The following is a 10,999-nucleotide window of genomic DNA, read 5'->3' on the forward strand; positions in this document are numbered from 1 at the left end:
AAAATTCCAATAAAGGGTTCATCCAAGTAAAGTTTTCTTAGGTTATTTGACAACAAATTGCACATAAAAACATTTTCACACTGAACACAGAGCTAGAGATTCTCTACCTGAAAGTCCCACACGTTTTAAATTATTAAAACTGTTGCTGAAGACTTTTAGTTTATCATGTTGACAGTTTCAGCTCTCTCGTGTCATTTATGATCAGATCACTAACACGTCTTTGGTACACACATGTCGTACAATTTCTCTTCCATATGAATTTATTGATGTGGACTGAAGAATAAAGGCAACTGAAGTTACGTCCATGTTGGGTATAGTAATTCTTCAAAATGTGGGTCCTTTGGCATGTTTAGATGTTACACTACAGCTGAAGTCTCTTCCATATTCCTTACGTTCATCATTCCTGACACCATGTCATCTAAAGTCAGAATATGTTCTGAAGACATTTATAAGTTTCTCTCCAGGGTAAATTTTCTGATGTTATTTAAGATTAGTACGTTGACTGAAGGCTTTCCCACATAAATGGCATTCATATGGCTTTTCTCCAGTGCATGTTCTCTCCTATCATCTAAGGTCAGAAGATAGACTAAAGGCTTTCCACACATAGAAGACAAGCATGTGGTTTCTCTTCCGTGTGAATTCTTGTGTGTCCTCTAAAGCCAGAGCTTTGACTAAAGACTTTCCCACTTTTATCACATTCATAACACTTTTATCCAAGGTGAGTTCTCTTATGTCTTCGAAGGTTAGAGGATTGAATAAAGCCTTTCCCACACTGATGACACTTCTACGGTCTCTCTCCCGTGTGAGTTTTCTCATGTCTTCTAAGGTGAGAACGCTGAGTGAAGGATTTTCCACATAGATGACATGCATATGGCCTGTCTCCAGTGTGAGTCATCTTGTGCCGTCTAAGGTGAAAGCAATTAGTATAGGCCTTTTCACATATATTACATTGATATGATTTACCTTTAGTATGAATTTGTTTATGTGGTTTAGGGGACAACTGATTACTAAGGGATTTTCCACACTGTTTGCTGACGTAGGGTTTCTTTCCACTCTGAGTTAACAAACACTGAGTCATTGTGGAACTGTGAGTGCAATCTTCTCCCAAATCATTACATTCAAAGGGATCCTCCAGAATGAGAGAGTTCTCCTTTAGAGACAAAGATTAAAAGCTCTTAATGATTTACCGACATACATCTATACATTCATTTCACCACCTTTGAATCCTAGACCAACCATTCAGTGGTAGAGCCCAGTTGAAATGTTTCCAATGTTACTTGTGTGAAAGGAAATTAAATTTTGGCACCCCAAACTCATTTAACCAAAGGGAAAAATCAAGCTGGGAACAGGGTCACACAAACCTGCCTCCCCCTTCTGGTTCCTAAATAATATGGCTACAAGATGAAAAGCTACATGCCTCCCCCATATTTTGCCCACAAGGAGATTCCTGATGAGCTGTTAAAATTACACCATGACAATGCAAACTGATAGCTTGTCTTTACAGGCGCAGTCATCCCCAGTTCACCAGACACAAATGCATATCCAATTGTTTCCCTGCCCCATTTTGCCTATGTTGTCTTATATAAAATGCAGCTTTCCTGCATTATTCCTCTGCCTCATTTGTTTATGTCATCTTATGAAAAAAAATCCAGATTCACTAAGCCAGAAAAATTCATGAATGACTATTTTTTTCTACCCAACTTTTACATGAAAATTGTGTACTTCTCAATATCCCACCCTTTCCCCCTTTAAATTTGGAGAAAATTATCTTTGGAGAAAGGTATACACCTGTTCCCCAGGTGCATGTCCTTAACTCTGGCAAATACATCTCCTAAAATGATTGAGACTTGTCTCGTCATTTTTCTCGATTGACACTTGCGTACACATTATCTTCTGCAGACACAGATATTTTCTCTTTTGTAAGATCCCAACTGCAGAGTTATTCCATTAATTGTGATGATATCAATATCTTTCAAAGTCTGAGCATGAGTAATGTGTATGCACTTGTTCTATTTTAAAGATCTCATGTTATGGTTTACAACACAGGTCACTTTATTCACTGAATTCAAAGTATCAAATTTTTTTTTTTTTTGCTTAGAAAGCACTTAGGGCCAGCCTAATTACACTCAGGTGACTGTGCGTCATTACTAACTTAACCCATTACCAGATCTTTAACTTAGATGACTGGTGTACAGAGCTATAAAACTCACCATTGTCATACCGGTGGATGCATCTTTTCTGATAGGATGCATGGTTATCGTGTGTTTTTTCTTAAGGGCACTTTCCTTGTCTGAAATAATTGAAAAATAAATTGTTACCTTGGTATTATGGTAATAAAATTGTTTGAAAAACCACAAGGCCTGTTTACTTTTTTTCAAAAATTGACACTTAGATGTGGCAAATGTGTCAAATGAAGAAAATACTTCAATAGAACAGAAGGTAAAGCGTCAGCAATTAAAAAGAGTCTTAAAATTAAAATGTGAAAAGATTTAAAATGGACATGAGATATCAGGCAGGTAAATAGAGGGATAGTCTTCACAGGGGTATCAGTAAAAGAGTCAGCATGTGACAGTTTAACCCCAACGAGTACATGAATTATCCTTTTCCTGAAAGTAAAAGAAAAGGCAAGAGGACACAAGAGTAGCATCTGACATATGAACAAAAATGATGATACCATCTAAGGAATTCTGCTCCAGTAGCTTAACCTACATTTTAGAAATTACCACTCATTTAATAAAACCTCTAATTAATATTTGACTGATATTATTCATTGACAAAGCACCTCCTCCTATTAGAGCACAGGACCCTGTTGCTTACCCAGATTCTGGCCTTGGAGAAATTCTCTTCCTTCCCGCCAGAGCTCTTTTCCTTCCTCCAGCTGCAAAGTTATATAGGATTTGCTTATCTGGTACCCTGTTAGTGGAAACAGTACATGTGTTTTGAGTTCACTGTCAATAAATGTGCATTATCACCAACTGTAAGGCAGGCTATCAAGGAAGAATAAAACAGTGAAGGTCAGCTCAGGCCACAAGACCTAGAACACAGAAAACTCCCCAGGATTTTTTTGACCCAACATGAGACTAGAAAATAAATCCAAATGAAAGGTCCATCAGGAAAAGGAAATTCAAAACAGTCAGGACCTATGAATGCTGAGTCCATGCCTAAGTTCCAAGACACAATGCAGAATACACAGTCTTTTCAGAAAGAGATTAATTAAACCTCTGCACAGTATGTTTATTATTATTCTCATGCAGAACAAAAAAAAAATTTGATTTACAAAAATAATTGATGTTCTATACAGAAAAGATATTGCTATTGTTTTCACTAATTGGTCTCAGCCTAAGCGTAGCGACTAAAGCAGAAGAGTTATTTAGAAAATATTAAATTTAATACATTGAAAATATTCATTAGGCCGGGCGCGGTGGCTCAAGCCTGTAATCCCAGCACTTTGGGAGACCGAGACGGGCGGATCACGAGGTCAGGAGATCGAGACCATCCTGGTTGACACGGTGAAACCCCGTCTCTACTAAAAAATACAAAAAAACTAGCTGGGCGAGGTGGCGGGCGCCTGTAGTCCCAGCTACTCGGGAGGCTGAGGCAGGAGAATGGCGTGAACCCGGGAGGCGGAGCTTGCAGTGAGCCAAGATCACGCCACTGCACTCCAGCCTGGGCGGCAGAGCGAGACTCTGTTTCAAAAAAAAAAAAAAAAAAAAAAAAAGAAAATATTCATTAAGTTCTCAGGTCTGTTCTGAGTATTAGACACTGAGTACCAAGGAAATCATGAAATCCTTGTCAAGATTACATTCTAATTGAGTGACAAACTAAATAAAACAAAATAAAATAAAATAAAATAAAGATATTTCTTTCAGACAGATTTAGAGAGCTCAAACTTTTTCAGATAAGATCTGTGAGAGAATCAGAGAAGAGATTAGAGTTAGATATGGGGAAGCTGTTCCAACACTTATTGAATGAATGAGTCAATGTGTGTCTACATACATACGTGAATGTTGAGGGACTCACCGAGGGACACCAGGTGACTGTTGTTTTCCAGCATTACATCTCTGTACAGCTTTCTCTTGGATGTGTCCATCATGGCCCACTCTTCCTGGGTGAAGTCAATAGCTACATCTTCAAAAGTCACTTTCTTCTAAAACATCACAGACACTTTAGTTTGGACAGAGAATCCCTTTTAACGTCCAGAGGAGGAAGGCTGAGATGACATAGGTAGGAGCTGGGTATGCAGAACACCCAGTGTTTTAGGTTCCAGCCAGTTCATTCTCAATACTAGGCTGGTATCTGCCTTTCCGATTCACTCACAGAGACGTGCCCACTCTTAATCCATTAAACTTTACTATGAAGAAATATCACATGAAGTGTGGCATAATATAGCCCAGATATTTTTCAGTAATGTGTTAATCACCTGTACATAACTGAGTATAAAATTTTCGCTTGAACCTTCATAAATAAAACAAATTTACCATGAATTTCAAGAAAATTACAGAGTAGTCACAAGGCAAATAACCATGATTTACTACTTTTTAAACATGACCGTGATTAAATAAATTATTTCTCTACATAAACCACAGGTTTCTCACCAATCAAATGGTTAAAAGACCTATTATGTGCTTTGAATAATCTAACGAAGTAATAGAAAACATGTTTCCTATCTAGCAAATATTTATTAAATACATGTCATTGGTCCCTCATTCATTAAAAAGTTAGAAAGTAATGAACCAGACTCCAGCATTCTTCAGAACTGAACAAGTTTTACGCAGAATATAGGATTCAATTTATACATAGAGTCACTCTAATGTTATGTAATTCAGGTGTTCATGACAAGGCTTGAAGACAGTCGAGCAGCACAAGACAAGACCGCTGAGGCTGCTATACTGAGGAAGTCTTAGTCTGATGATTCCTGTGATATGAAGCTTCCTGTTCTCAAGGCAATCCAAACATCAGTTATCACTGCCTCTCTTTTAACTTTACCTTGTCACTTGGCTTGTTCAAGGATAAAAAGGCCTCTTTACTGTTTTGCTTTTTTCTAACCAGCCCTTATGAAGCATTTCCACAGAACCCTAAATTGTACTCTATCTACTATATTCCTTCTCCTGAGTGTGCAACCATAATTAAGTAATTGTATTTCTTATATGTTACTTTCAGTTACCAGAAGGTGAAAAGGTTAATTATCAAAAGGTAAAATGAATGGGGATAAGAATAATAATGACTTCTTTAGTTGTCCTTTTGCAAAGTTTTTAAAAGCACAAATATATTTTATCAAACTCTCCTTTTTCCTCAGCACTGTGCAGCTCTTGCCCAAGGCCTATCACACGGGATTTATTGAACTCAGCTGCTAGAACATCAGCCTCATTATTGGGCTGTGATCTTCTGCTCTTCACGCATCTCTATTGCCTGCATTCATCACAATCCTAAGTCTATTTCAGCCAACGGTACAGTTAATGGGTCAATTATTTCCCTATGAGGTTATAGGATGGATAGAAGAAAAAGAAATACATAAATGAGACCTCTCATGTCTTTTTTTGTAAATAGCCTGAATAGGGGCTGGAATAAAGTAGTGTAATATTAGAAATTATATTGATAATTTAGGAATCTTTGACACATGATACCCAACCTAGAGTCCTGAGAAAACTTAATTGGAGGCCAGATACCTGAAAGTCTCCTGATTGCATTTGGAACACCCAGGCTGGATGGATTTTGCATCATGAAAACAAACAAACAAAAAGAATAAAAATGAAACACCCATGCAAACTGCAGAAAACTGCCCATTTGCCAGCAATATGGGTGTCATTTCAGCAGAAAGAGGCATCCCCTACTCACTAGTGAATGCATTGTCAAGAACTCAGTCTCTCTCTGTCTTCTTCTGGATTTCCACTTGCAGACACTTCAGGCACTAAAAAAAGCTGAGGTTGGAGAAAGAACACGTGAGACAGCAGCCTTGTACACAATTTTCAGACCAACCTGTGATGAAAAGCCAGACCTTCACTGAAGTGTGACATCACCTGCACCACAGCCTGACCAATAGACACAAACACACAGAGGCCTCTCCTCTTTCCCCAAGGTCAAAATTAGGAAGCCTATGACTATGGTTTCTGACAAAGAAGGAACACAGATATCTTGTGAACGAGAACATTAAAAGCACTGAGTTTTGTATGTTAATTGACACAAGTCCAGATATTCAATTCCCTCACTGATTTTAAAATACAGGGATCCCTGACTCCGCCCACATGTGGAATATGATTTCCACCTGTAGATAAACACTGTGGGATTTCTCAGATTTTATTATCCCAGCTTTATGCCCTAGCAATGTTTCTCCAACACCAATCACAGCCTTCTGAAGCCTTACTCCACTTTTACTTTCTCTCAATTTCGACTTTTGTATTTCCCCTTGGAACTTGGAAATCAATCAAGAAAGAATCTGTTTTAGGGTCAAGTGCGGTTGCTCTTGCCTGTAATCCCAGCACTTTGGGAGGCCAAGGCAGGTGGATCACCTGAGGTCAGGAGTTCGAGACCAGCCTGGCCAAAATGGTGAAACCCCATTTCTACTACAAATACACAAATTAGCTGGGCATGGTGGTGCTTGCCTGTAATCCCAGCTACTCAGGAGGCTGAAGCAGGAGAATCGCTTGAACCCAGGAGGCAATTACAGTGAGCCGAGATCCTAACACTGCACTCCAGCCAGGGTGACAGAGCAAGACTCTGTATCAAAAAAAAAAAAAAAAAATCTGTTTTAGGATGGGGATAATGAATTCAGGAATTTATTTCACTTGGAGGGTCAACACTCCCATCCTGCTGATCTAGCCCTTAAAATCCCCTGCATCAGAAATTCGCAGCAGTACCCTGGGTCATGGTGTTTCTGTCCTGTGTATGCAGTCACAATCCTCTAAGATGCTCAGAAAATACAAAATGACTTAGGGCTGAGAGAAATGTAGCAGCTCAATCTGGTATTTTACTAAGGTGGTATCTAAAATTCTTGCAATCATGGTTTATATTAGTCTTTGTGAGTTGCAATATCTCTGATTATCATGATACATATTTGCTGAGAAATACTGATGTCCATGTGTATATTCATACATAGATATGTAGGTATATAGATGGATATGTTTATATGAATGCATGTGTTTGAGATGGGGGAAAACATGCATGTATTATTTCCCTGCTAAAAATAAAAAAAATAAATATATTTTATGTACAAATGATAATTATGTTTCATAAATAAAAAATTAACTGACCCATTTGTACATGAAGTCCAGGAAAAATAAAAAGGGTAACTTTGTATTAATTGTGATGTTGTGCTTACAGATATACATAAATTTCCTTATTTAACCCTTATAGTCACCCTGCTGATGATAGTTTATTTACCAGTTCAATAAATGATCAACAGAGTTTGAAAAATATGACAAAATTACAAAACTAGAAAATGACACAGCAATACTTTTAATTATATTCTGCCTTGTCACTGCCTCTTCTTGCTTTTTTACAAAATTACTCCCCTAACCAAGGTTCTCTATGATTCTGGGGACTCCAGGATTTAGACCCCAGTTCCCAAACTTCACTGTGTCTATTTTTACTGCCACATTTTAATGCACATTTACAGACTTCAACAAGCACTTTTCAATATCAACTTTTTTCTTATTCCTTGGTCTATTTCCTACATCTGTTTATCAAGGCTTCAGTAACATATGACTCCATCTGCCTGTCCCTTCCATGAATGTACCTGACAGTACATGTATTATGTAGTCTATAATTCAAGCAGAACAGATATTCCTTCAAAAAAATAAGATATTAGAGAATGCCTACAAAGCTTCAGTGAAACCAGCTGTAACCCTTAATATTATTACCATGTAAACTCTTCCTCGAATATCAAAATAAGATTTGGACTTTAGAGAATATTTGTGTGTGATTATAACCCAAACATGAACTAAAAGTAATTTAAATGGTCGTATACAGACTGTGCCAGGGACAAACAAGGACAAATATTATAAGAAAATCAAAGCACACTTATTTCCTAAAGGACTCTTGTTTGGAATCTATAAAAACTATTTCAAGATATAGAGATTAAATATATTTCAAAACAGACACATACACAAGCAATCTTTAGGATAAATTTTTTAAAACTTATGTTATGGGTCTAAAATTTTCATTAATTCATGGAAAAAATGTATTGACAAACTTCTCACCAGAGCAGGAATAACAACTTACGTATTTGGTGACTTCAAGATGAGAGCCTGCACAGCTTAGTATCTCCCTCCAGATCCCTCTCTCTCTCTCTCTCTCTCTCTTTTTGTTTTTTGACAGAGTTTTGCTCTTGTTGCCCAGGCTGGAGTGCAATGGTGAAATCTCAGCTCACTGCAACATCCACCTCCCAGGTTCAAGCTATTCTCCTGCCTCAGCCTTCCAAGTAGCTGGGATGACAGGCATGCGCCATCACGCTTGGCTAATTTTGTATTTTCAGTCGAGACGGGGTTTCTCCAATTTGGTCAGGCTGGTCTGGAACTCCTGATCTCAGGTGATCCACCCGCCTCAGCCTCTCAAAGTGCTGGGATTACAGGCATGAGCCACAGCGCCGGCCCAGATCTCTTAAAAAGTAATGAGGAAGGAGCCATTCTGCATCCTCAATATTACCTTAATATTTTCAGGACACCCATAACAATTAAGAGGCTGACTTGTGACTTCCTAGCCCTTTCAGGGCTATTTAGGCCCACCTTAGTGAAGTATTAGGAATGCAGTATTAGGTCTCAAGCTCCTGGACACCAAAACCATGTTCTCCAACAGATCTTCAGTAAAAATAGCTGATGTCTATATTCTTTTGCCTGTCCTTTCCCTTCCTTTTAATTCAGAACTGCGGTCTCAAAAAGTGCTATTATTTAGTAGATTCTCTCAATTCTCAACACCAGCACTATACAGTGTTGAGTAACATCTCAGGTGCTAGGGAAACAGCAGCTGACATTCTAGTAATGCACAAATAGAAAAGCAAAGATCACCACAGAGTAAAAGAGAATAGATTTTTTAAAAGTATGAAACCAAAACGAATATATATCAGATTACACTATAAATGGAAAATCCTATTATCTTGACTGGATTGCAAGTCAAAACCTCTCATGGCTTCCAACATCCAATATATTCAAAGCAGTTCAGGAATGGTGAAAGTGGAATGGAATTTAAAATTATTCTAAGGTTGCATGTGTGAAAGCACCATGCCCTGAAACAAAATATTTATTTTTAAAGCGCATAATGAACACTTCATACAAAGTTTGTGTAACCAGAGAAAAAATCTCATATTTTTTAAAAAAGGAATATGCAACATATTTACATATAATAAAATAAAATTAAACTAAAATAACAGCAATGGAAGACACAATCTGACCTCTGAAAATCAAGGGAGAAATCTCTTTTAAATAAACTTGGCACAATTTTTAAAGTAAGTTATGAAAAATAATAATACCTGAATATAGTATGTAAAAGTACCAACACAATAAAGCTAAAACAATATCCGTGGAAAAATTATTTGCTGTACATTATTTTTAAAAAATGATCTAAGTACTTTCCTCAAGAAGGTAAATGAATGAAATTTAAAAATTGCCTGAGAAAATCTGTGAAAGGAAATGAATATAGAGAAGCAGAATATAATTTAACTATAAACCACACAAATAGAATTTAAAAATAAGGCCGGGCGCAGTGGCTCATACCTGTAATCCCAGCACTTTGGGAGGCGGAGGCAGGCAGATCACCTGAGGTCAGGAGTTTGAGACCAGCCTGACCAACATGGAGAAACCCTGTCTCTACTAAAAATAGAAAAAAAAAAAAAAAAAAAAAAAAAAAAAAAAAAAAAAAACAGGCGGGCGTGGTGGCACAAGCCTGTAATCCCAGCTACTAGGGAGGCTTAGGCAGGAGAATCGCTTGAACCTGGGAGGCGGAGGTTGCGGTGAGCTGAGATCATGCCATTGCACTCCAGCCTGGGCAACAAGAGCAAAACTCTGTCTCGAAGAAATAAAAAATAAAAATAAATTAAAAATAAGTGGCAGTCAACATGCCCCACATGATTTTCTGTGATGAAAGAAATGCTCTATATCTACATTGTCCAATGCAGTAACTACCACACATATGTAGTTACAGAATTTCTAGTTTGGCCACGAATTTGGCAATTACTACTAAGGATATGCCATTTAGTTATTTAATTATAATTAATTTACAGTTTATAGCCACATGTGACTAGTAGTTACTCTATTGGTCAATGCAGATCTAGAATCTTGGAGAAAGCAGTTAAAATAATGAGATACGGTCAAAACAAAAATGGAAAAGGCACACAAATAGTGAACACAGAATATGAGAATGTGAAGTAACAATTCACACAGTAAAATTTAATAATGAGATGCTGCCTTGATGGGACACATGTCTAATGATATTCAAGGCTTGTCTTGTTACAGGTAGAAGAGCAGGAGCAGGGCAGGAGAGGGCTCTTCCCCTATCCACTAGAAATGTCAGGTGATGGCCTGTTAATGATCACTTTGCCTCTCTAACAATGATAATTAGGCAGCACCAGAGACAGGCCATTTCCTGGTGGTCTACACCTGTTAATATCAAAAATGTTAATTAAATGCAGACCCCAGGAAGAAGCAACTTCTTGGGCATGCATGTTAAGAGACAAAAATGGCAAAGTATAATCTTCCGGGGACACACTCCACTGGAAAAGGAAAGAAAGCCTCAGACGGACACGCATATAACTCCCTAAACACACCGTGCATGCCAATTCCAAAGGGTAAGGAAAGCACTGTGCATGCCGGAAACTCTCCCTAAAGGAAGAATCGTGGGAAAGAGGCAAGCCCATCCCAGGATCAAGGTTAAAGGCCCTTCTCTTTTCTCTCTTGGACCTTCAGGCATCCACTTGGGTCTCTTCCAGGAGAATTTTCCTTTCCTTTCTGTTCTAAAGCCTTTTTAAATAAACTTCCACTCCTGCTCTGAAACTTAGTCTCTTTTTCCGCTG

General features: G+C 37.9%; 1 pseudogene; it reads right to left on the reverse strand.

Annotated features, from left to right (window-relative positions):
- Positions 1-196: 196 nt before the first annotated feature.
- On the reverse strand, positions 197-5,847 carry LOC139361303 (zinc finger protein 705A-like; annotated as a pseudogene).
- Between the last annotated feature and the right edge of the window lie 5,152 nt (positions 5,848-10,999).

Source organism: Macaca nemestrina, unplaced genomic scaffold, assembly GCF_043159975.1.
Source record: "Macaca nemestrina isolate mMacNem1 unplaced genomic scaffold, mMacNem.hap1 Scaffold_155, whole genome shotgun sequence".
In the NCBI taxonomy this organism is placed as follows: domain Eukaryota; kingdom Metazoa; phylum Chordata; class Mammalia; order Primates; family Cercopithecidae; genus Macaca; species Macaca nemestrina.